Source organism: Panthera pardus, unplaced genomic scaffold (genome assembly GCF_024362965.1).
Source record: "Panthera pardus isolate Hobbes unplaced genomic scaffold, ASM2436296v1 HiC_scaffold_17, whole genome shotgun sequence".
Taxonomy (NCBI): Eukaryota; Metazoa; Chordata; class Mammalia; order Carnivora; family Felidae; genus Panthera; species Panthera pardus.
In genome coordinates, this window is record NW_026526732.1 from 10,961,954 (window position 1) to 10,988,295 (window position 26,342).

The following is a 26,342-nucleotide window of genomic DNA, read 5'->3' on the forward strand; positions in this document are numbered from 1 at the left end:
TTCTTTAAGATTCTTAAAGGGAAAAAAGGATACAAAATACTCTCTCCACTATCCTCTGATACACAACTAACTGCAACCGAGTCAAACTCAATATTTCCAAACTCAAATCCATCATCAGTCATCACCATCACCCACAAAATTTGCCTCTCCTTTTGTATTCAGGCTCTTGGCTTGGAGCCAAACTCTTCTCTTCCGACCAAAGCAGGAATGTGGAGTCATCCGACACTCGTCCCCTAGCACCCTGCACCTTCTTACCCCAATACGATCAGCCTCTGTGCCTCCCGCCCGGTCTCCCTTCTACACAGATTTACAGCAACCTGTCTCGGCCCCTTCAGACTATAACAGAATTATCATAAATCCAGTGGCTTATAAACAACAGAAATTTATTTCTCACAGTTTTGGAGGCTGGAAAGTCCAAAATCAAGTCACCACCAGCAGATTCAGTGTCTGGTTCATAGGCAGCCACCTTCTCATGGTGTCCTCACATGGTAGAAGGGGCCAGGGAGCTCTCTGGGCAGCTCTACAGAACACTAATCCCATTCGCGAGGGCTGTGTCCTCAGGACCACACCCCAAGACCCCTCCTCCTAATACCACCACACTGCGGTTTAGGATCCAACATACGAATTTTGTGGGGACACAAACATTCAGTCTCACCCCTTATTGTCCCTACCGTACAAATCCACCGGGGTCCTACTTTACTCTGCTCGGAACAGGTTGTTCCCCATCTCCAGGTTCTCTCCATTTCAGTCCTTCTTCCTCATCGGGCAGTGGGCAGAAAATGATCGACCTAAAATGCTAATTTCAAGGTTCACCCCTGCTCCCCCCTTGAACTAGAAAGGCTCCATATTGCTTACAGGATCAAGTCAGGCCTCCCAGCTTGGCATTCGGAGTTCTCTGGGACCCAAGCCCATCTTCCAGTACCACCTCGAGTGAGCTACTCGCATGCAACTAAGGGCAGGTCCCTCTAAGAAGCAAGACTGCCTGGCCCCCCGACCCTGCCCCCTGGTGCTACCCTTTCCACCTGAGACACAAGGCCCACCTTTTGAGACACAAGGCCCACCTTTCAAGTGACTTATTCATCTTATGAAACTCAACGCATCATCTCGAACTAAGTCGTCCCCTCTTCACCTGCCTCCTCACAAGACCATAAACCTCCCGGGGTAAGGAAGTAGCTTAGTCAAAACTGAAACTGCTGGGCCCCAGCACCCAGGTGGGCACAGAGCAGGCATTCGACAACGCAGAAGCAACCAGGACCTCACGGGACAAGACGTGCAGACTCAACGAACAGTCTACATTCACCGCCTCCTTGCCTTTCTTCGTTCACTCCTCAAACCACTGCGATCTAGCTCTATCAAATCACAGCCAAAAAAACCAAAAAAACCTCTGGCCACTTCTTAATCCTTCTTTCTTCTTGACCCTTCCACGGCACTGGACGTCGCTGGCCATCTACACTCCTCTGTACCGGCCCCACCCCCATCTCTCTCACGGCACAACTCTCCCCGGTGTTCGTCCCATTGCTCTGCCTTCTGTGCCAGGCTTGCTCACTATCTCCTGTTTTGCCATTCACCCCTTAAGTAGCTGGGTAACAAGGTCCGTCCCCCCTCTTTTATTCTCCTTAGGCAACGCACATCCTTTCCTGGGGCTTCTACTATAAACCCACCATCGAGATTCTCAACCCAGGTTACACAGGGTCAAGGACCCACCCAAGACAAAGTAAAATAAACCTGCTGGGGATGGGCTCACCATGTACACTTTATGTTAAAGTTTCCCAATTGATTCTGAAGAGATGCCAGGACTAGAACCACTGAGCCACACAGTAACCCCAGAACGGAACCTCACATTTCTCTCTCAGCATCCACAACTCCCCTGACCCTCTTTCCACCTGCCCATTGACCACTTCCGCTTCCTGCAGGCTCCCACCATAAAACCAAAGTCACTACCTTCTCTCAGATCTGCTGCCCCTCCTGGATTCCTGCATCTCTGTACTGACATCTCACCAGGTGCCCCAAGGCCCTCCCTTGCCTTGCCTGAATCTGGTAACTAAGATCCGTGTATTCAACCTACTGAACGCACCCTGGACCAAGCGCTACCCCTCCAGCTCTAGTAGGGTCGCACTTATCGTTCCCCCTTCTTCCACTTTCCGCATCTTCTGACCTACGGGTCTCCTTCTGACATACAGATCTCCTCATTCCTTCCCAGCTTAAAACTTCCCACAATAACAGAAAGCGCTCTTATTTATTTTAAATTGAGACAGAGAGCAAGAGAGAGAGTGCGCATGCAGCAGAGAGGGGCAGAGAGAGAGAATCTCAAGCAGGCTCCATGCTCAGTGTGGAGCCCGACGCGGGGCTGGATCCCACGACCCCGGGATCACGACCTGAGCCGAAATCAAGAGCTAGACGCTCAACAGGCTGAGACACCCAGGTGCCCCACAAAGAGCTCCTATTTAGATAGGGTGAAGTTCAAATTCCTTGGGACGGTACATAAGACCATTCCCATTCACCATCTTTCTCTCCTCTTCCTTCCCAATCCAAACTTGTACCACCTTCTCCAACGTCTTTAGCCCTAGGAGAATCATGCTGCTCTTCAACACGGCATATAAGTTTAGGATCATAAAACACCAGATATACTGTTTCCACTGTGGAGAGTGTGACCCACACAGGGGTGTCTGGGTGGCTCGGTCGGTGAAGCGTCCGACACTTGATTTCAGTTCAGGTCATGACCTCGAGGGTTCGGGAGTTCGAGCCCCACACGGGCTCCACGCTGACAGTGCGGAGCCTGCTCGCGATTTTCTCTTTCTCCCCCCCCTCTCTGCTCCTCTCCTGCTCGTTCTCTCTCTATATCAAATACATAAATAAACTTTAAAAAAAAAAAAAAAGAGTATGATAGGCTCGCACACACGCAACACACGCTCCTATTATTCTCTCACTAAAAGTCAGTTTAAATGTGACCTACCTTCCTGTCAGGCCTACCCACTTCAGCCTCCATAAAATCCCTGTATCCCCCCCGCTCTTCTATATATAAACCTCTATCACACTCATGACCACACCATGTAAGATTATTGACACAGCTGCTCTCTGGCTCTCCATTTGTTCTCAGAGGCCTAGAACGTACGTCTTTTTTCCAAAGCAAGTTTTTGTGACATTAGAGAAATTATAAAATGTGGCTGTACCACAGGCAAATACCCTGGCACAGACAGGGCGCTCAGACAGACAACGCTTTTTCCTCAAGAGACAGATTATCACAGGCTAGGAAATACCAAAGAGAGAGAGAAAGAGAAAATATCTGCTTTCAGCCCACTGTTTTAATTATAAAAAGCAGAGAATGCTGTTCCTCAAAAAATCAGTCACTGACAAGTTAACTAACCATCTTTGGTGGGAATTACTAAATACTCTATTAAATGGAAGTCAGAATCAGAATTTTTCCAACTGAAGACTGAAATTCTTTACTTCTCTTACAGTCATCCCCAAGTAAATAAAAGGGTAGAAACTATGGTCTTCAGCTTGGGATGGACGGTAGATAATGAACTTGAAGGAAAATCAAAGTTTACAGCCGTGGACTACAGGAAGACTATCATTTGATCTTACTACCTTTTTCTTGGCATAAGTCCCATTTTCTAATGGTCTTCTTGTTCCTGACTATTAGAAATTATTGGCAGTTTACACTAACAGGCTTCCATCATGTTTCATCTCCAAATCCTACTGTGGCTGTTCATTCCAATCAAAACCAAAATAGATCAATTTTTGAGATTAAAAAAGGAGGGACATTAAAAATATAAATTACGCTTCCTTTCGGCCGGAACCGCCATCTTCCAGTAATTCGCCAAAATGACCAACACAAAGGGAAAGAGGAGAGGTACTTGCTATATGTTCTCTGGGCCTTTTAGAAAACATGGAGTTGTTCCTTTGGCAACATGCATGCGAATCTACAAGAAAGGTGATATTGTGGACATCAAGGGAATGGGCACTTTTCAAAAAGGAATGCCCCACAAATGTCACCGTGGCAAAACAGGAAGAGTCTACAGTGTTACCCATCATGCTATTGGCATTGTCGTAAACAAACAAGTGAAGGGCAGGATTCTTGCTTAGAGAACTAATGTACGTATTGAGCACATTAAGCACTCCAAGAGCTGAGATAGCTTCCTGAAGCGTGTGAAGGAAAGTGATCAGAAAAGAAGGAAGCCAAGGAGAAAGGTACTTGGGTTCAACCGAAGCGCCAGCCTGCCCCACCCAGAGAAGCACACTTTGTGAGAACCACTGGAAAGGAGCCTGAGCTGTTGGAACCCATTCCCTATGAATTCATGGCATGATAAATGTAAAAAAAATAAAAGACTTCAAGACTGTTAAAAAAAAAAAAGGACAGAAAAAAATATAAATTGCACAAGCAATCCAAAATCCTTCCGATATGATCTATAATAAATTTTGAACATCAAATAAGATTATAAAGAACTATTAAATCATTAAATCTATGCTATACCAACTTCAGAAAATGAAATTTGTGAATATAGCATTAAAAACTTGTAAAAAAGCAAATTCTGCATAAGAAAATGGATCCATAAGTATGAGTGTTTTTATTCATTCATCTCACTTATGCCATAGACGTGGCTAGAGACTTAATGAGCAGGAAGGTTAAATGCTGAATGCTTTCACGGTTTATCAGATTCTCAAATTTGCAGCAGTACTGTGCCCCAGCTCTTAAAATTAAACAATCTCTCCCTATGCCCCCCCTTTAAAAATCAGGATAAGACCAAATGGCTGAAACCAGTCCTGCTGTATGCAGTTATGTAACTAGACAAGAAGGGTGTGAAAGTTTGAATGAAAATATTCGAAGTGACAGCTTTCCACCTTAGTCTTGCCGTGCCCTCTCCAAACTGCAGGGAGCAGATGGTAATTTTCAAGCACATTTAGACCAGGCTTGGAAGGACAACTCAGTGATAAAGAAGTAACTGCAAAGGGGAAGGGGGGGGGGGAACCCACATGTTTTGCAACCTACAGTTTTTAATCTAGAAAAGCTTTAGAATCGGTTCACACAAACGGAAAAGCTGCCATACGCACAGTTCCATATAAAAAATGCTGGTGTATAAATTACAAAATAAATTTTTAACAGTTTCCTTTTCACATTTGCACTATAGTATGCCAGTAAATACTGGAATGTTTAAGGTGGGGGGGGGCACCCGAAAGTCAAATCTAAATATTATATAAGCCACTAAACAAGGCATACTCACTCTTCCCTGCTCTCAGTCTCATCATGGCCAAAAACCAAGACAATGCCATTGGCATCAATACCAGTACTGCTGTCCAGCATGATGGCACATCAGGTGTAAGGCCAAAAGTTTAAAGGATAACAGAAAAGAAATAAATTACACATTTTTTATTCATTTTCATTACAAATGCAAGACTGACTCCTGTACTGGTTAAGGGACAGAAAGCTCTCTGCCTCTTCTTCTCTTCAAACCACACTAAGAAAGAAAACGAAAGCAGTTCCAGAACAGGTGACCAGCACCTTTGTTAGGGCCCCTCTCCCAACTCTAGCTCCACCTTGAATTTCCAGTTCAAAGAGAAAGTTCAGGAAAAAAGCCCTCCTTCGCACGACAGCCTAGGGAGGCAAACAAGTAACAACGCTCGTGAGCAGGAGGGCCTGGCGGAACCCCCACACCAGAAGTTTGGACCCAGGCCAAGGCCACACCAGGGCCTCTGCTTCTACCCACTGGGCCACCTGTCCTTTAATTTCAAGTGGCTTATGCCTGGCATTTAAGCTTCCCAGGAGTTACATACTGCCTCTACATGGGGAGGAGACTAGGGTTCTAAACACTCCTGAAATTGTGGGGGATGGAAAGAGAGCAGCTGGGTTTGTGGTCAGAAAACCCAGGTTCAGCTTTTGACACTTCGGAACTGTATAACCTTGGGAATGTTACTTAACCTACACCTCAACCTCCTCATCTGGAAAACGGGAATACCCCCGGCACTATGCAGCAGGCCTGTGACGAGGTTCAAGTGAGATTACAGATGTAAAAGCCCTTAGCAAATGGCACTAATCTTACTAAGGCGACCTTCTAGCTGTTCTCATACTTCAAGCAAGCCCAGGGCAGGAAACAGAAGTTTCCCTCCATCACAGTGGCCCTCCGCAGGACTCCCAGATTCAACCATTGGCTTTTCTGGGCCATTACAACTTTGGAGTAAATTAGAAGTCAGAGACCCCAAATTTCTATCTCTTGGCTATTCAGTTTAGATAACTGCATCAATCATTTTTTTCTAATCCCCCCCCAAGTTTCTTCCCCTTACATTTTATGCTACAGTTTCAACAAAATATGACTGACACATTTTATGAAACAAACCAATGAGTTTTTTTAAGCAATAGGGGTCCCTAGATCTAAGCATTTTAAAAGCTGACATCATTTGCTTGACATCATGAGAATATACACATATACACACACCTACAATGCAATAAATGGCCTATATATATGGCTATAAGAAAGCCAACCAGGAGCATCGTCTTAAGAATAGGATCCAACATGTAATGCTGGGGAGATGGCTTGACAAAGTGGCCAAGAGTCTGAAGCAGCACTAATTGAATTCAATTCCACCTTATTCACTGCGAATACTGGGCAATGTTACTTAATCTCTCTGTGCCTTAGTTTCATCATCTGTATATAATGAGATAGCAGTATATACCTCAAGGAACCGCTGTGAGGTTGAATGAGTTAACATATGCAAAATACTAAAACAGGCATGTGGCACACAGTGGGGTGTTGTGTTTATACTATCATTTAGTGTGTCCTGAAAAGTGTAGATCATATGATCATCATATACACATATATGATGTGTTCTACACATTCACATAGCTGAATGTACATGTGTAAGCATACACACATCTTTCCATGTGGAATCTGCAATAAATTCATTTAGGTTAACATTAAGCAACACAAGCTGAGTGTTTGCTCTGTGCCGGGCACTGTTCTAGGAGATCAGTACATATGAACACGATTAATCCTCATAATAAGCCAACAAAGAGACTAAGCTCTAGAAAGACCCCAGACCCACTATCTTACTCACTATCTGTAATCAGTCTACATGGCCACAGTTACAATCACAATACATGAACACAGATTACATAACCAAATTTTTTCCCTATAAATCTGGTAAGAAAACCATTGTAGTCTTTATTTTCATATTATTTTCACAAATTGTCTTGTTTATAAAAATATCATAGCATCTCTAAGGATCCAAGAGAGAGTAGCCAGCTGGTTCCTATATTCCAAAGCCAACTGCTCAGATATAAATCAATGGATTATATATTCCCATTTCCAACTGTCGGATTTCAAACAGATAAATACACTCATGCACACTCACATATCAGATTTAGGGCTCCATTTGAAAGGATAGACTCTTTTGATGAACTTAAGGTTTCATGGTTTTAACCAATACTCATATAGCTAACTTAGTGCTTGACTTGATTATTAACATTTCACCTTAATAGGAATTATAAAACGATTATTTTACAACTTTTATCAGAAACACTGCCTACAATAGGTGATATGTTGTCAAAACAGAGAACTAAAAATAAAAATAAACATACAGTTTAACCAAGTGACTACTCATTGGTGAAATAAATACCAGTTAAACCAGGACAACCTGTGAAACGCACAAAAGAAAACAGGTCTGTGTACTGTTTACCGTAATCACACGCTTCTATTTCAACATACGTGTTCCACAAATGAAACAGCTTGTATTCTACAGAATGGAAACCTGTATGCACTTGTATATAGCAATATTTTTGTCGCCGAAGTTCACTCTCAATGTCAATTCAGGCTTAAATTCCCAGCTTTTGAAAATGAAAGAGCAATTTGCTTATTAACTTTTTAAAGTGCCATCCACACTTCCTGAAAGCTTAGTGCTAATTCTGAATAATAATTTAGATATTATTCTTTCCAAAACTAGATATTATTCTTTAATCTCCCTGACCCATGTTCATTTATCCCTTCATGTTAAAGTGAGCTGACCCTGAAAACGTTATCATAGCTTGGATTTTACCTTTCACACATGTTCCATTCCATAGGAGAAGCACCTATCCCACTCCCAATAGCCCTGAGCTAGTAGTTTACCAATAAAAGCCTTGTCAAATGGCACAACATGACAAAAAAAGTGTCCAGTAGCTAACTGGAAGTAAACAGGACAAAGCAATGAAAGAAAGAAAAGCCAATGTTACCACCAAACACGTTTTGTTAATTTATTCTGATGATCCTGTTTTTGTTTTAATTATTTGTGGTAATTATGGCAGTTAATGTGCTGTAACATTTTCGCAAAAGAAATGAACTCTCAATATCATAAAACCTTCCCAAATCTTTCACTGTTTCATCTGCGTCCAACACACTCAAACACAACAACTAGATCACACCGTGTTAGTTGATTTCCAGAGTCTGAACCAATTCTACGTTAATGGGATCATTTGGAGGGTGGAGAGGGGAGTTGAGTCCTCAATCATTTACATCAGTAAGACCCAAAGCACAGGGAATAGAATAGTCTAGATTTCCTCAGTCCTGAAACAATTCTTTCAATTCTGAGATCTACCCACACCGTCTGCCTTGGGTCTGAAGAGGCTACTTAATAGGCCTGAAAAAATGAACCACTCAAAACTTCAGCAGGGTCTGCTACTCCCATCATCCCTAACCCCTGCCTCCCACCCCCACCCCCACAAAGTGTCTCTAAACTGCCTCAGGTATGGGTGGTAAGGATTTCCACAGAAAATCCACAAATAAAAATTAACACTCACTCAAGCCCAAAGAAATTAGCCATTTCAAGTTCATTCTAGCTCATCATGGCAATTATGTTCAATTGTTAACGAAAGAAAAGAAAGGAGAGGAGAGGAGAGGAGAGGAGAGGAGAGGAGAGGAAAGGAAAGGAAAGGAAAGGAAAGGAAAGGAAAGGAAAGGAAAGGAAAGGAAAGGAAAGAAAAAAGAAAGTGGGAAAGGGGGTACTAGTTAGCTAACTAGCTCTGGTTCACAAAGTAAACTGTTAATGTCATAATTCACAACTCGCTGAAGAACCGTATGTTTTGTGAAAACATTCATAATAACATTTTCACACACACACACACACACACACACACACACACAAATGTGTGTGTGTGGGTGGGGGTGGTTTCCAGTGAGTTCTACTGGTAAATTCTTTACAACTATCACCTCATTTAACCCTCATAAAAACCTATGGAGGCAGGCAATAATAAATATCAAACTCATCTCACAGAAGGAGGAACCATCTCTCAGGTTGAGACTGAGCTTGAGAGCTCAAAAGCAAACAAGAAGTGCCTGTGTCATGAGGGCGACACAAGATAAGACAAGAGCAACTGTCCTAGCAAGTCAGAAGAAATCAGACCTTTGTCCTACCACAAAATGCCTCCGTGGAAGAAGAAAGCAGCAGGTTTCCAACAGGCTCCAGCTGCACCCTATCCCAACCCACAGGGTGACCTGAAGGTAAAACCAAGGCCTCCTTGGAAAGGAACAGCAGGCCCCAAAATGACCAACTTTGGGATCCACCATTAGGACTCATTATCATGCCCTGAGTGGAAAGAAAAGTCATCCTTAGGACGATGTTGGGACTCTGAAAGAAGCGTCAAGACCGTCTTAAAGAATATATCAAAGTATTTCAAATCACCTTCATATAGACTTTGATCTAGTCTCACAACACATTAGGATACAGGCTGATTGAAGGGCTATAATTCCAATGTGTTAGGATCTAAACCTGGAATTCTGAAGTTCTAATCTCTAATCCAGTCCTCGAGCTCTGGAAGATTATAAAGTCCCACCCTATGCCATGGTCCTGCTTACTCCATCAGTCAAACAGATTGCCTATGTGCAAATGATGCATACAGCACATCCCTCAAAGTAACATCAAACGTTTCTAGGCATTACCCCTCCTGTCGGCATTGTAACAAGATCCTCCTGCATCTTTCAGCAAGCTCAGAAAGGCATAAGGAACGTTTCAGTTTTCAAGCCTAAATCTGTTTGGTAACCCTCTCTTCCTCTGTTCTCCCAATTACGTGGGGGAGGAAGAAACAGGGAGTATAAAAACTAAACTATAAATGAAAAGCGAGAATCTAGTCTCCAGGAAAGTCTTGTCTCTGGGAACACTAATGATTATATCTGAAAGCTCTAAAACACAGTAAAGCATGGCTTACAGGCAGAGGAAAATATAAGTCATTAGCTATTAATAGAGCCAGAGAGTCAATTGTTATAATTAAATCACAGTTTAACCTTCTGCGTAATTCTGATTTAGTCTTGACATGTTTCCTTGTGGTCAGTTTTGGAAAAACAAATGCTATTGGTACAATGTTTGGTTCAGAGAGAAAAAAATGACATCCTTCTAGCTAGAAAAGAACCATAGGCTTAGGGGTCTAATTTTAATAAAAACATTGTATCAATGAAGTCCAATCACTGGCTCCTAAATTTTTTAAGTGAAGACAGACTTAAACACAGAAACAAACTAAATGTGAGGTGCCTGGGTGGCTCAGTCGGTTAAGCGTCAGACTTTGGCTCAGGTCACGGTTTCGCGGTTTGTGAGTTCGAGTCCCGTGTCCGGCTCTGTGCTGACAGCTCGGAGCCTGGATCCTGCTTCGGATCCTGTGTCTCCCCCTCTCTCTGCCACTCCGCCACTTGCGTGCTCACTCGCTTGCTCTCTCTCTCTCTCAAATATAAATAAACATTAGAAAAAACAAACTAAATTTATGAAGGCTACTGCAAATTGAACAAAGAAAACATTCTCACTCAAAGTCCCTCCATGCTAAAAGTCCCTCCATGCTAATGCCGAGATAAAGAGTAGAAACAGAACTTCCCCCAATTTGGAAGAAAATATGTAAATAGCAAGTATTTACACAACTGGAAGTGTCCCTTTTCTAGACTAACCCAACTTAAAGGTAACAATTCAAGGTAACAACTCCTCTGTAATACCTAGAGAAGAAGCATTTCCTGCCAATCGGGCTAAAGTCATTTAGCTAACTACATTTAAGCCTCGGATTTTCTGAAAAGACAAATCAGCTCTGAACATGTGCTGGGCTTTTTCATTATTTCAGTATTCTACATGAAGGACTCAATCGATAAATATTCAAATAAATTAACTGGGTAAGAAGTTTACTGCACTTAGTCATGCGAATGAAGTAGTAATTTCAACTAACAATCTTTGCAAAATTCCATGTTACATTGTACAGGCCCAATTCAAACCCACTCCTGACACCCTACAGCTATAAATTATCTCTGGAGCCTGAAAGGGAAAGACAGGCCAGGTCGGAAATAGCATAACAGTTGGACAGTTCCAGCTTACAGAAAGCAAACCCTGCAATAACCTAGACCCACAGTCTTCAGAAGTCTAATCCACTGTCGCAAAGAGAGAAAAAAATCCTTTCCAAAGAACACTCTTCTTTAAAAAATACACTCTTTATTTTTACTTCTTAAGTATACAATTAAATATGGGAACGTCAAAAGCAAACCAGAAAACAGAAGCTGCAAAATAACAAGGAACGAGCCGAACCCTTAATGGTCGGATGGTGTTTGGAGAACAAAGAGGGTGTATGTTTCCTCTTCAAAGTCAGAAGTTCTGGGTCCCCATTCCAGGCTTCTGAAGACCGAGGAACAGTCCCTGCTGCTGGAGGGGGCTCTGGTATACACAGAGAAGCCAAGTGTCTGATTCTTTCCGTACGTAATAGGAACACTCAAGGAACCAGAGCTCGTGCATTGCAACATGGTAATAATAACATACCCACACAGAATGTGTGCTAAACAGTGCCCTGGGCTATTAATAAAAATTTGTTAAACGTGTATGCAAAGTTCTAGAGATTCATACAAAACCCTGTTAGCCAGTTTTTAATATCTGGGTAGAAGGATTATGGAGGGGTTTTTATGTCTATACTTGTTACATTATCTGGATACTTTACAGAAAACACCAATCATTTCTCCTGTCAGAAAAAAAAAAAATTAAGCCAATTTTCCTTTTTTCCATTTTTTAATTCAATGTGGCTTTAAAGAAGGGATAAGTTTAGCATCTTCAACCAGGTCAGTGGCGTTCTTTCAAATATGCCCTCTGAGCCCCAGACCACTTACAAAAAAAAAAAAAAAAAAAAAACAAAACACCAAACAAACAAAAAATAAAACGGAACAAAACAAAAAACCACAGGAACAGTTGTAATGACCACAGCAGAACCAGTTACTGGACAGACACGTGCCTTAAATGAATAACAGTGAGTATGCAATTCTTTCTACTTGGGGCGCCTGGGTGGCTCAGTTGGTTAAACATCTGACTTTTGATCTTGGCTCAGGTCATGATCTCACAGTTCAGGGGATCAAGCTCCACGCTGGACTCTGTGCTGAAAAGTGTGGAGCCTGCTTGGGATTCTCTCTCCCTGCCTCTCTCTCTCTCTCAAAGACATAAACTTAAAAAACAAACAGTTTTCACTCAGCAGAAATTCTAAAATATTAGGTATAGCTTTAATTTTCAGGAAGAAAAAAATACTTTAAGTTCTGGTGTGTTAAATATGTATTTGCGGAACTGTACTAATTACAATGAGAAGCTACTCTGTGATTATTAAAAACGACTAGACTTTACGTTTAGGGTGAGGGATTGTTAACAGTTCTTCCGTTCACCCTACTCTACCTCACATGATTTTGCACACTTGCAGGCACTTACGACTTAGAATGCCAATCAAATCCCCAACTACCTAGGGTCAGAAACTCAGTCATACTTTGTGGAGCCCTTTACACAGAATAGTGTTCACCAGATTACTGACCAATGGGCACTGTCCACTTTATAGACTTTAATTTAGCTATTGTTGGACTACAACATCAAAAAGAACTCAAAAGCAAAGAATAAACTCAAAGAAGTTTCCTAACATTATAGGGTACAGTACAGATCACCATACGGAAGGAACTAATGTTCACACTAAACAGACCATATTTCTCCATTTATTAATCAGCTATTATAAAATACAAGCAAAAGTTTTAAATTTTAAAACCTATTTCAGGTAAAGCTTTTCAACTGCAGATTAGAAACCAAATGAGAAAGTCAAATGATGAAAACATCCATTGCCAAACAAAAACAAATCCTGAAAGATTCTCCCCCTACCCCTCCAAACTGCAGTTTACCTAGAGTCTTATATTTGCTAATACAGTAAAAGGATACTTTTTAAAAAGCAGAAAACCAGGCAAAGTTGAGTTCTGCGGTTTTGAATGTCTTCCTCCTATTACAGGAAAATAAACCCTGACCCTCTGACCCTCCCCTTTCACTTCTAGGAAATTTATCTTGAAGAAATACTTTCACAAGGATTCACGGTAAGAGAGCACTCTTTGCAACATCATATGTCACAGTAAAATACTGGCATCAGCCCAAATATCCCTCAGTCGGAAATCTGGTTAAATAAATGACGATATAGCCACACAAAGGAATACGGTGCGACATTCTCTAGATAGGGACAGCGCAAACACAAAAGAACACGTCTGAGATACATTTAGTGCGGAAAGCAAGTTAAAGGAGGATATGTGTAACATTATACCGTTTTAAAACTTTATTTAGAAGTACATACAAAATACTTACTATCTCTGAAGAGAGATTTCAGAGAATTTTTAGCCTTTTATAATTTCTGCATTAAGCATTTCCAGAAAGTGTTTAATCTCTGACAAGTAGTACTTTATGATGGGGGGGGGGGGGTGGAGAGAGAATAGAACTTATTCCCCTCCTTCCCCCCAAAATGTGACGTTCAGCAGTTTCCTAGAAACACTTGTAGTTGTGTGCACCTAATTTATTAAAAAACACCACGCGCGACAAGATTTGGAAGCGGCCCCTGCTCGTTCAGCCTCCTAACCCCCTTGAAGTTACGAATATAAAAGACATTAAAAACGGGATTGTTTCTACGGATTTCCCGGCCTACAAACTAAGGAATCCACAATATGAATTTACAAAAGCCACTTACGTGTTAGAGACCGTTCCTCCGAGAGAAAACTACGTACGCGGTTTCTCTTGAGAATTCCGTCCTGAGTAAGAATGCTAGGGCCCGGGATCACCCGAGCTGCCACGATAACAATACGGAAGCTCATACTGGCCAGCAACAGAGGGTCTCCAATCTAACCATAAACTTCTCCAGCACCCTCAAGATTTCCCAGCACTGTGTCCCACCTTCTCTATTTTCGGAAAAAGTGAGGCTTCGAAGTGGGAGGGCGGTAGTTACACACAGTGCGGAATGTAGACTGGCACAGGTCCTTCCTTGCACACGATCTTTGATGCACGTAGGTAAAACGTTCTCTCCCGGGGACCGGCAGCCCTGTGCTGAGGAGCTATGTGCTAGAACCGGTCCAGCACCACCTGCTCAAAGACAGCCGTGCAAGGATACTTCGAGTTGTGACACTTTGGCCAGAAGCAGCCACAGGAGTGTCACAAAAAGGACAGCAGTGACGTTTCAGCAAACCCGGTGTCAAAAAGGTGCCCTCGTGCATTTTTAATTCGCCAGAGAAAGCCAGCAATTGTCCTTCAATCATCAGTGTCAGGGCCAATGACACGGCTTCCCTGCCTTCCTCGGGGTCCACAGGAACTGTTACAATTGGCTTACCATCTACACGCTCCTTAAAGGCTTTAACAAAACAAAACAAAACGGAACACCTCCCCTCCCTAACCCACACAGATATTTGTCTTTCTCTTCTCTTTCCCCTTCCATCAAGTAGTAAGAGAGGAAGGAAAAAATTAATGTGACTGTCTGCTCCTCAGGTCAGAAAAACATACAAAGACAGTTAAGAGTTCACACAAAGCGGTGTTTAAATTTTGACTCTTCGGAACTGTGTATATGCAGAAGCTGCTATAAGTTAACATTCTGCTATTTAATATTTTTAAGTCTTCGCACAAGATCACACATTATGACTGACTGAAGGGTATGACCTGAAAATTGTTTTCTTTATTTTTTTATTTTTTTTTTAATGTTTGTTTATTTTTGAGTGAGTGAGAGAAAGAGAGAGAGAGAGAGAGAGAGAGAGCGAGCGATCAGGAGAGGGGCAGAGAGCGAGGGAGACACAGAATCTGAAGCAGGCTCCAGGCCCCAAGCTGTCAGCCCAGAGCCGGACACGGGGCTCAAACTCACGGACCATGAGATCATGACCTGAACCGAAGTCCACAGCCCAACCAACTGAGCTACCCAGGTGCCCCTGAAAATTATTTTTAATGAAAATTCTATAATGTTATTCCTCAATTCACCAAATTCCTTACTAGTGTTTAATAACAAAACAAAGCAAGGTGTCAATGACATTTATTACTTTAACCCTACGGGGTTTTTTTCAAAGTTTATTTATTTTTGAGAGAGAGAGAGAGAGAGAGAGAGAGAGAACATGAATGAGTAGGGGAGGGGCAGAGAGACAGGGAGACACAGAATCCAAACAAAGCAGGCTCCAGGCTCAGGGCTGTCAGCACACAGCCCGAGGTGGGGCTCGAACCCACAAACCTCAAGATCATGACCCGAGCTGAGGTCAGACACTTAACTGACTGAGCCATCCAGACTCCCCAACCCTACGGTTTTAGAGTACAAAACAGTATCCAGGAAAGACAGTAGAGAGAAAAGGAGATTAAAATTATTTTCTAGGTACTGTTCGGGAAGAACTATAAAAACAAATGAAACCTTCAGAAGAAGCTACGCGACAATTTGAATAAAAAATAGCACGCATAACCCCAAGGAAATTCCGGACATAATTTAGGAAAAATGCCACTGGACACAGAAGACCAGAAATGAAGACTCAATGTCCCAAATTTGTTGACATTTAATAAACATGTTTCTCTAGGAAGCTGGTGCTCAATTAATTAGTTAAAGTATATGTGCTCAGGCAGTGAAGTTTCTCCCTAGCAGATGGTACAACAGGCTTTAAAAATAACGGGAAAATGTATTTCAAGTTATCTCCTTAGTTGGTTGAACAAACACGTTACCAGAAGATATCAGAGAGGCGGTTGGCATCAGATTACTCTTCTATTTTGTCTATGAGGACAGAGCTAAGACACGATGGGGGCAGGGCCTCCCAAGCCAGAGAAGACCCTACCCCCCCCCCCCAACCCCGGGCCACTCCTGCACCTCCCCCTGGTGCTAAGCTCCATTCCCAGGCCAGACGAGGCTATAAAAATCCTGGCCTCTGGCCAGCTGGCAAGACCACACACCGGGTATTTTTAACTGAAGGGGGCTTGAGGAGGAGGAGGCCAACACCAGGGCACCAGAATGCCCCGGGAAGAAAAACAACCTCTGGCCAGGATGGTGGACTACACGTGAGATCTCTTCCTGAGGTATCTTAATTCCCAATCGGTGCTTTACTAGTGATGGAGACATAAAAACGGTAACACTTGTGGACGCTTATAGAAGCGGGCAGATACTTGATAGCGAGAGCGCAGGATCGCCTTGAAAGACCGTATGTATCACGACACAAACAGCAATGTGAGCACAAAACACTGGCCAAATAAATTGGACTCTTACTTTTTATTCCTGACACGTAAGACTTACACACTTGACTTTTGTTATAATTACTCCAACAGTTTGCTGTCGTTGCTCTTAGTTTCACACTGGTCTTGGCACTGGGCCACACACACAGATACCAGGAAGCTATTCCCTCAGTTACCACTCCAATACAGCAAGATCGCAGCTGGATGCTTAAGTGCTCGAGGGGCGCACTACTACGCTTAACGGCATTTTCTGGGTGGCGAAATATTAATCAGAAAGCACTCTGAGTTTCACCCCTTATTGTTAAAAATTACACGTAACACTGACGTGAGAGTCAAGTCTCCTGCCTTAAATGAACGCCATTTCCACTTCCTAGGAGTGCTGAAGGTTCTCCAAAGTCTCTGTCATGATTCTTATGATCAGTTTTGAAAAGAGAATTGTCAGGACATTTGACGGGACAGGTGGAGGCAGGCAGGTGGGGCTTCGGGCGCCGCTGCTTCTCTGTTGGACTTACCGTCGCACTTGCCGTTAGACTTGCCCTTGGACTTTCCGGATCCTGAGGGGGCTCCCAGGGAGCATGCGCTGCTCTCCGCATTTGGAAAATGGGGCAGGGAGCGCATACGATTTTTCTAAACCCAGGTCTACGGTCAGAAATTTTTCTGACTAAACATAAGCTTAAAGTGTTTTACTTAATTTGTCCCTTTTTACCCCCTAAATTAAGCAAAGGGCAACCAGAAAAATGTTACCTACTTGTAGACTTGCTTTAATAATTTTATTACAGAATGTATCCACTACATTTGGTGTGTCCTTAAAATGTAAAACACCAGGATCATCTTTGACCTAAGTGTCATTAAAATGTCTGCTCTCAGGGGCGCCTGGGTGGCTCAGTCGGTTAAGCGTCCAACTTCGGCTCAGGTCACGATCTCACTGTCCGTGGGTTCGAGCCCCGCATCGGGCTCTATGCTGACAGCTCAGAGCCTGGAGCCTGTTTCAGATTCTGTGTCTCCCTCTCTCTCTGACCCTCCCCCGTTCATGCTCTGTCTCTCTCTGTCTCAAAAATAAATAAATGTTAAAAAAAATTTTTTTTTTAAAACGTCTGCTCTCACCTACAATTCACCTCCAAACGTTTTTCCCCTTCATATTATCTCTTTCCACTAGACCCTCCTCTTAGTTCCCCTTCGCTAGGGAATTTTTATCCAGACAGGGGCACTGATTTCTCCTCTGGATGGTAAGAGAGCCTGACTGGCTTTCCTACTTCCGACCTCCCCTTCGCTCTGTCCTAAACACAGCTGGGGAGATCATTTTCCCCTGAGCAGCACTTCCTGAGTTCCATGAGGCTTTTCCGGCTCATCTAAACAAAGGCCACCACCCCCGCCTCACACAGCCTCCTCAGGCCAGGCTCCCAGCCAAGGAGAGGACACTCCAGTTGAGCTGTTCAATTCATTTATTCATAGGTTTATTCTTAGTGTACAAATGCCTTGTGCCACTGAAAAGTCCTAGCATACTACCCGGTAGCACATGCTGTGAGAACCTCGTAAGTGGACAACAGGTTGGTAAGAAAAAAACTGATTAAAAATGTCTTTGTAGAAAGTTCTAGTAAACATGTCAGACTAAATACGTTCATCTCTACTCCCTCCCAGAACCCCATTAAAACAAAAACCCACAAGGACAAGGAAAACTTAAGATGATAGCAGATAAGAGGTCAAAAAAATTTTGGAAGGAGAAAAGCAGATAGACAAGTGATAATTAAAGTTTTAATTTGTTCTAGGTGAGAGGACAAGAAGCAAGCTAATTAAAACTCAGAACCCCAATGACTCACGAATCAGAGGGTGGCAGCAGGCTGGGTGAAATGTCTGTAATGAGTAGTTCAGGGCACCCTCCTTCCTAATCTTCACCCCAATCCTGTCAGAAGTCAAGAGGATTACCATCTGGAGAGGTTGGCAATAGACAGGAGTCCGTGCAAAAGAAAGGATTAAATGGAAGTGTGTATGTATAACATACACACACACACACACACACACACGCACACACACACACTCAACTCCAGATGTCCTGATTTCCTCTCTGGATTAGTGGGGGGGGAGGGGGGGGCGAGGAATAACAAGAGAGAGAACATTGAATGAAGGTCCTCAAACAACATGGCTTGATCCCCGCCACCCATCTTCTAGGGCCACCAGTGGACACACCTGTTCAAGTGCACAAAGCTTTCTGCCGGTTCTTAGCTTTCTGTTGCTCTGCATCTAACAGTGACATATGAACAGAAAGCCAATGATCACCAAACATTTCAAGAACATCCAACAGGAAAGAGAGTGAAGACTAAGTCTCAAAGGAAACTACAAAGCAAGTCTTCAAAACCAAAGGTCCTAAAATGATCTTCAGTGAAATAAACTATTGCATCCATGAAATAAGAATAAGATGGTATAAAAAAAGAAAATTTAGTGAACAAAAAACAAGTTCACAGAAAGTGAGACTAAGAAAACAGAAATAAAAGATTCACCAGAACAGCTGGAAAACAAATTTAGACTATCTACCAGGAATTACCAATTAGAACAAATTACCAATTAAAACAAAAACCATGAAACAGGACAAAGGAAATGGTTTAAAAAATAAACAATCCAGAATTTCTATCATCCAACTACTAAGATTTCCAAATAGTAAGAGCAGAGAAATCAAAATAAGGAAATTACCAAAAAATTTCCGAAATCGAGTTTCACACTGGATGGGCCCAGCAAGATTAACAGAAAAATACCAACTCCAAGACTTGTCAATATTTTAGAAATGAGAGGGTGCCTGGGTGGCTCAGTTGGTTAAGTGTCTGACTTCAGCTCACAGTTCATGAGTTCGAGCCCCACATCGGGCTCTGTGCAGACAGCTCAGAGCCTAAAGCCTGCTTCGAATTCTGTGTCTCCCTCTCTCTCTGCTCCTCCCCCACTCATGCTCATGCTTGCATGCTCTCTCTCTCTCTCTCCCCCCTTCAAAAATAAATAAAAACATTAAAAAAATTTTTTTAAATATATTTTAGAAATCAGAAAAATAAAAAGTTTCTAAAGTCACCAGACATGAAAAAAATAGATGACATATGAAGGATGATTTACTGGACTTCTTAACAGAAATACTGCAAGCTTACAGGATGACAGAACAATAGTTTCTGAGGGAAAATTATTTTCAATCTAGAATTCTATACTCAGTCAAAACCACCAATCAAGTGTGATGGTAGAAATAGCACCTTTCTGATATCCAGGAAGACTTACCTCTTCTGTACCCTCCTAAAAAGCTACTGGAGAATGTGTACCACCAAAAAAAACCAAACAAACCAAAAAAAAAAAAAAAAAAAAAAAAACCAAGAAAACAAATAAACAAACAAAAAAACCATAACAAACCAAAAAAAAACCATAAAGACAGAAGACATGGATTCAGAAAGTTGAGTTTGAGACCAAAGTAATTCCAAGAATGATGGTTCAAGGAAGTTTCACCACATGTACGCAAGCAAGTCATGAGAGTAATGACATACGGAATAGAGAACAAGTCAGAGGGATTCCAGTTATGACCAGGGACTCAACTACTACTGCCATACCACAGAAATTTGAAACAAGCAACATGTTTCATTCCAGATCAAAATCTGCTCTGATCAGTCTGAATGAAAGAATTTAAGTCATCTGACTGCTTCCTAGCTGCAAGAGAGGCTAAGGATTTGAGTTCTGAATTCTGAATTGTGGGAGCAGACCTTTTAAATGTAAGCATTTCACCAAACCCAGAAACGCTATTCAAAAGATGATGAGCATCCATCCATAAACATGAAAAACATTCACTAGAAATTGATTAAGTGTTGGGTTCCACCTTACTGAGAGGAACTATATAGTTCTATCAGAGGAAAAAGAAAAATTGTTGATATATACATTTTTAAAAGTAAAACAATGAGGCAATTATCAACTCTAGGATAACCAAAAGTTGCATATTAAGAAAATATATTAACAGTTCATGTCTCAAATACAGACAGTTATATAGTCCTATTAACATAAACAGTGAATGTTGATTTAACTTTCACTTAAGATATAATGAGACGAGAGAGGGAAAATGAATTATAAGGCAGGGCAGTATCAAAGAGTTAACTTTTACATAGTGGAGTTAATAGATACAGTCTAAATATGAAAAATGGAAAAATAGCAACATAATCATGTCATTTAGAAATATGGGCTTAAATACCAGAATAAACCATTAAGAGTTGAAAATGGAAGTCTCCAGGGACTAGAAGTCGTGGGCAAGGAGTGATGGAATGGGAACTGATGTTTTTCACAAGAAACCTTGTAATACTATTTTTTAAACTGGGTATACATGTTATTAAGGAAACTTTTAAAAGAACTTTTCAATGTGTTTCCTCCACTAGACTGTGAGCCTCTCAATGGCATGTCCTTTATAATGAGGGACATACCGCAGACCCTCCTTAACATGGGTCATCTGTGGCTAAATGTTCAACTAACGTTAAACACCATGTGATATTACTTCTTACAGTATATCCTCTTTTTTAAATAGAAAGAGGACAAATCCTTCAGAGCAGATAACAATTCACTTCTAAGAAACTGTTTGGTTCAGCTGATGCATTCCACACCCAATCAGGCTGAACCTATGGTCCAGGCACAAAAACCAAAGCAAGCAAATATAAGAGCAATGCCAACAAGGGATAACTTGCTAATGCTGACAATGATGTCCTTTCTTTTTAAAAAACAATTTTTAATGCTTATTCATTTTTGAGAGACAGAGAGAGACAGAGCATGAGCGGGGAAGGGGCAGAGAGAGGGAGACACAGAATCTGAAGCAGGCTCCAGGCTCTGAGCTGTCAGCACAGAGCCCGATGCGGGGCTCGAACCCACAAACTGTGAGATCATGACCTGAGCCGAAGTCGGACGCTTAAGCCACTGAGCCACCCAGGAGCCCCAATGATGTCCTTTCTAATATAATCATTATCATTCATCCGCTGGATATTACAACCACAGTCTGTAGGGGTGTTTAAAGGAGGCATGTTTAACAAAACAATCAAAATGTAAGTCAAATTCAGTTTTCCAAATGGCAGGTGAGCCACTAGGGCCACTAGGATTTATCATCTTCCTTTCTCATATTAGAATTAGGATAAGGTAATCAACATAAAACAAGCCGTCCCTCACCCTCTTTACCCTTTTTTTAAGGATTTCTTTTTTTTTTTCCTTAAAGCTTTATTTATTTATTTTGAGAGAGACAGACAGCCCAAGTTGGGGAGGGGCAGAGAGAGAGGGAGAGAAAGAGAATCTCAAGCAGGCTCCACACTGCCAGCACTGAGCACAACGCAGAGCTCGAACTCACAAACCCTAAGATGGTGACACAGAGTCAGCGCTTAACTGACTGAGCCACCCTGAAGCCCCATGTCTTTACCTTTAAAAGAAATCATTTGACTCGAGTCATGTGTGGCTCTGGACTTCCAAGTGACTAATTTTTAATAATCATATAATGCAAGTCTTACATCTTGCCATTAATGTAAGAACAATGTAATAAGTAAAAATGCTTCAAAAAAATAATGGAGGCGCACCTGGGTGACTCAGTTGGCTGAATGTCTGACTCTTTATACCGGCCCAGGTCATGATCTCACAATCATGAGATTGAGCCCTGCGTTGGGCTGCTTAGAATTCTCTCTCTCCCTCTCTCTCTCTCTGCCCCTCCCCTGCTCACGCTCTCTAAACACTTTTAAAAAAATAACGGAAGGGGAAAAACTTGATAAAGGAATAAAAATCTTATTCATTATAGTGAATTATATAGATCTGATTGACAAAAATGAACAAGCATTCTATTACTTTTTCCTTCTTAACATGAAAAGATGTACAGTAAATATATGAAACTTTGTAATATAAGAAAGATGCCCTAAGATAAGTTATCAGGGCCAATAATAACAAATAAAACTGGCAATTTTCAGAAAAACCGAGGAAAGGTGCATTTTTTTGCATTCCTGTTCATAAAAGCAGAGGTCGGAGACTGAAACGTAAAAGTCAACTAGTAAGCTCAGTTAAGGGGAAAAATACACAATGTTTAAGATTTTATTCAAAACTTAGCTTCTTTATATATTTCCATATCATCATTCACCCTAGTTAAACACACTGGAATAAATGTTCCCAGTATTGATTATACTGTCTAAATATTACTCTGGAGTTTCGGCAGGTTCCTATTTCTCGGAGCAGAATTCATGAGCACTACGGACAATGAGAGCCAACGGGTATAAACTTGACTGCCACAGAGGCGTTGTAATTGTATGATGCAGGCACAGTTTTGCATAATCTCTGAGGTAAAAGAAAATAACATTAACAGAATCGTAGGCCATTTTTATTTTTACTTTTTTTTAATGTTTGTTTATTTTTGAGAGGGACAGAGACAGAATGCGAGTGGGTCGGGACAGAGAGAAAGGAAGGCACAGAATCCGAAGCGGGCTCCAGGCTCCGAGCTGTCAACACAGAGTCCGACACGGGGCTCGAACTCAGAAGCTGTGAGATCACAACCTGAGCCTGAGTCGGACGCTCAACCGACTGAGCCACCCAGGCGCCCCGGCCATTTTTAAAAGGCCTACTTATTAAAACAAGGTTTATACACACGTCACATTTCTGCTCCCTCTTGATACATGAATAAATTAGTAATTGTCTCCATTCTGGAAGCCTAAGTATGGCTTAAAAAAAAAAAAAGAAATCAAACAAGATCCAGTCAGTCTTCAAACAGGAACCCTGTTGCTTTCTGAACAGATCCATCAAAGCACTAATATGGGCAAAGATGAAAGGAAAAATTGAAGGCACCAGAAGAAGAAAAGTTAGATCCTCCGCTTGTGCAAACTTAAAATGTAAAAAATTCTGTCACATTCACAAAGACCCCTTTAAACCCTATTCGAACTGAAAAGCACCCCCCACATTCCTCTCCCAAACCCAGCAAACTCCTACTCGAAAATCGAGGTCTTAGGTCACCCATTCCCTGCAGCTTCAGATGTGCCCGGCGCAAGGTGCACGATCTCCAAATCTGAACTACAGCACTGGGCACACGGCCTGCTAAAGACCCACATCCGTGTCCTTCCGTGACTGCACTCGGAGCTCCTCTACAGACACCAACAAATGTCTCATGACAATTAGGTGAACAAGCCACTGAAGACCTCAATGATATTCTCTTAATTCAATAAAACAAAAATAACAGCAAGCCAAATGGATGCAGGAGATGATCATTTTAATCTGAACCCAAAAGATCAACGTTCAAAATTCATTAGGGAGCTGGTATAATTAGAATCAGTCTGTATCCAGACATATAGTCTAACCCTCTCTCCCTTCCTAGCTCCACCCAGGGGAGTGCCTGCCCCGCCCCCCCATCCCCCCGACTCCCTCCACCCCCCCACTTCCCCCACCACCACAGCCCAGCTCTGTGATGCCACAGCACCAGGCATGGATACCTGAACGCGCATGAATACTCGAACTCACTACATACGGCTCAACTTCTTTCTGTGCGAAGCATCCAGGGGGCAAAGACCTGGTTATCACCATTTTTAAATTCCCCAGCGCGTGTACGATATACAACACACAGTACACGCTCAGCGCATGCGTGCTGGGTTGAAGTGGAAGGGAGTAAACCCCACATACAATATGAGCTGTTTTTCTTTGAAGGGAATCACCTTTTTAATGCAAATCATTTCACCTTAAAGAAAACTTTCAATTTACTACCATAAATAGAAAACCAGTATTACCTGCCACGAATAGAAGATAACCACAAAATGCACACTCTGAACACAACACCATACGATTACATTCTAACTGGATGCTGACGCCCGCCCGAGGCTCCTAGACTGAGGCCTGATCTTCAGAAAATGCAAAGATGGTAGGAGGGGCTGTGAAGAGCTAGAATGGAATTAGAGCAGACTTCCGTTCCCAAGAAAGACAACATGTGTAAGAAAATAACTTTTCTCCTAGATGGTTCAGTGCTCCGTAGTTCTGTGTCTCCGTGCCATCCAAAATGATCCTGTGTAACATCAGTGGAACATGCGGCATCCACCGAAAAGCCCTGGGCTCGATGGTCTTTAAGGCTGCACTATGACCTCAGGCAAGCTACCCACGCACTGCGTCTCCACACTGGCCAAGCAGCTACCTACCTGACAGCTTTGGTAAGGATTCTACGAGGTGATATGCGCAAAGCGTTTGTTTGGTCAGATGCCCGGGCACTCAGGACGGTCCCAGTCAACACCAGACCAATGTTAAAATCCTATTATTCTAACGTAACATGGTACAGCCTCTACACTCGGCAGTTCCTTGAAGAGTTAAACATAGAATTACCACACCACTTAGCGATTCTACTTCTAGGTACGCACCCAAAAGCAGTTAAAAAAGGTATTCAAATACATACTTGTACACAAATGTGGGCAGTAGCACTATTCAGGGGCACCTGGGTAGCTCGGTGGGTTAAGCGTCCGACTCCTGATCTCAGGTCACAGTCTCACAGTTGGTGGCTCTGAGCCCCGCATCAGGCTCTGCACTGATGGTGCGGAGCCTGCTTGGGATTCTGCCTCCTTCTCTCTGCCCCTCCCCCGGTTGTGCTCTCTCGTTCTCGCTCTGTCTCTCAAAATAAATAAACTTTAAAAAAAGAAAGGAAAATAGCACCATTCACAGTAGCTCACAAGTGGAAATCCACATGTCCATCAACAGATGGAGAAATAAAATATGCTATATCCATACAATGGAATAATGTACAGTCGTAAAAAGGAATGAAGCACTGACATATGCTACCACAGAGAGGAAGTAAGAGAAGCTAGACACAGGAGGTCACATATTATAGGATTCAGTTTATATGAAATATCCAAAATAGGTAAATACATAGAGACGCAAAGCAAACTAGTGATTGGCAGAGGTTAGAGGAGGAGGAAACAGGAAATGAGTGTTTAACAGGGACCAGGGCGTCATGTGGGGGTGAAAATGATGTTGTCGAACTAGATAAAAATGGTGGTTGCACAATTCTGTGAAATGTACTAAATGCCACTGAACTGAACACGTTAAAATGGTTAACTTTCTGCTATATGAATTTCACCTCAATAAAGAAAATCCCTGGGGCATGTGGGTGGCTCAGTCGGTTAAGCATCTGACTTTTGATGTCAGCTCAGGTCTTGATCTCACACTGGTTGAGTCCAAGCCCAGCACTGGGCTCTGCACTGGGCATGAAGCCTACTTTATTTTTTTTTTTTATTTTAAATTTTTTTTTTTAACGTTTATTTATTTTTGAGACAGAGAAAGACACAGCATGAACGGGGGAGGGGCAGAGAGAGAGGGGAACACAGAATCAGAAGCAGGCTCCAGGCTCTGAGCCATCAGCCCAGAGCCCGACGTGGGGCTCGAACTCGCGGACCGCGAGATCGTGACCTGAGCGAAGTCGGACGCTTAACCGACTGAGCCACCCAGGCGCCCCAAAGCCTACTTTAAAAAATTAAAAAATAAAAAACTCCCTGACTCTGTGTGTGATAGACATAGTAGGTAACATTCCATTTTCAATTTGGTAAAAGTCACAAGGGATTTTCTATGAAACTAACGTTCAATGAAAATTAGGCTACCTTCACTACAGTCAATCTTACTATTCAAAAATCCAAATGAATTCTAGTCTCAGTGATGAGAAGCATTCCAGTTTTGCCAGAATCATAAAATTTATGCTAGCGTGGCCCCAAAGTGTCAAGGATCTGAAATTCTCACTTTGCCACTGAGTGAGCACATAAATTCGAACAACCTAATTAACCTCCCTGCCTCAGTTTCCTCATCTATAAACTGAAGATTATAACACCTGACCCAGGAGGCCATCATGAGGACTATGTTAATCCACATAAAGCAGTAAAACAGTGCCTGACACAGAGTAAGCCCTTAATGAACGTTAGCCCTTATTATTA

General features: G+C 42.3%; 1 protein-coding gene and 1 pseudogene across 9 annotated transcripts in view; one reads left to right on the forward strand and one right to left on the reverse strand.

Annotated features, from left to right (window-relative positions):
- ARID1B (AT-rich interaction domain 1B) overlaps nt 1-26,342 on the reverse strand; it is a 446,720-nt gene that overhangs the window by 354,905 nt on the left and 65,473 nt on the right. The window lies entirely within an intron of this gene.
- Nucleotides 3,799-4,339, forward strand: LOC109245347 (60S ribosomal protein L21-like; annotated as a pseudogene).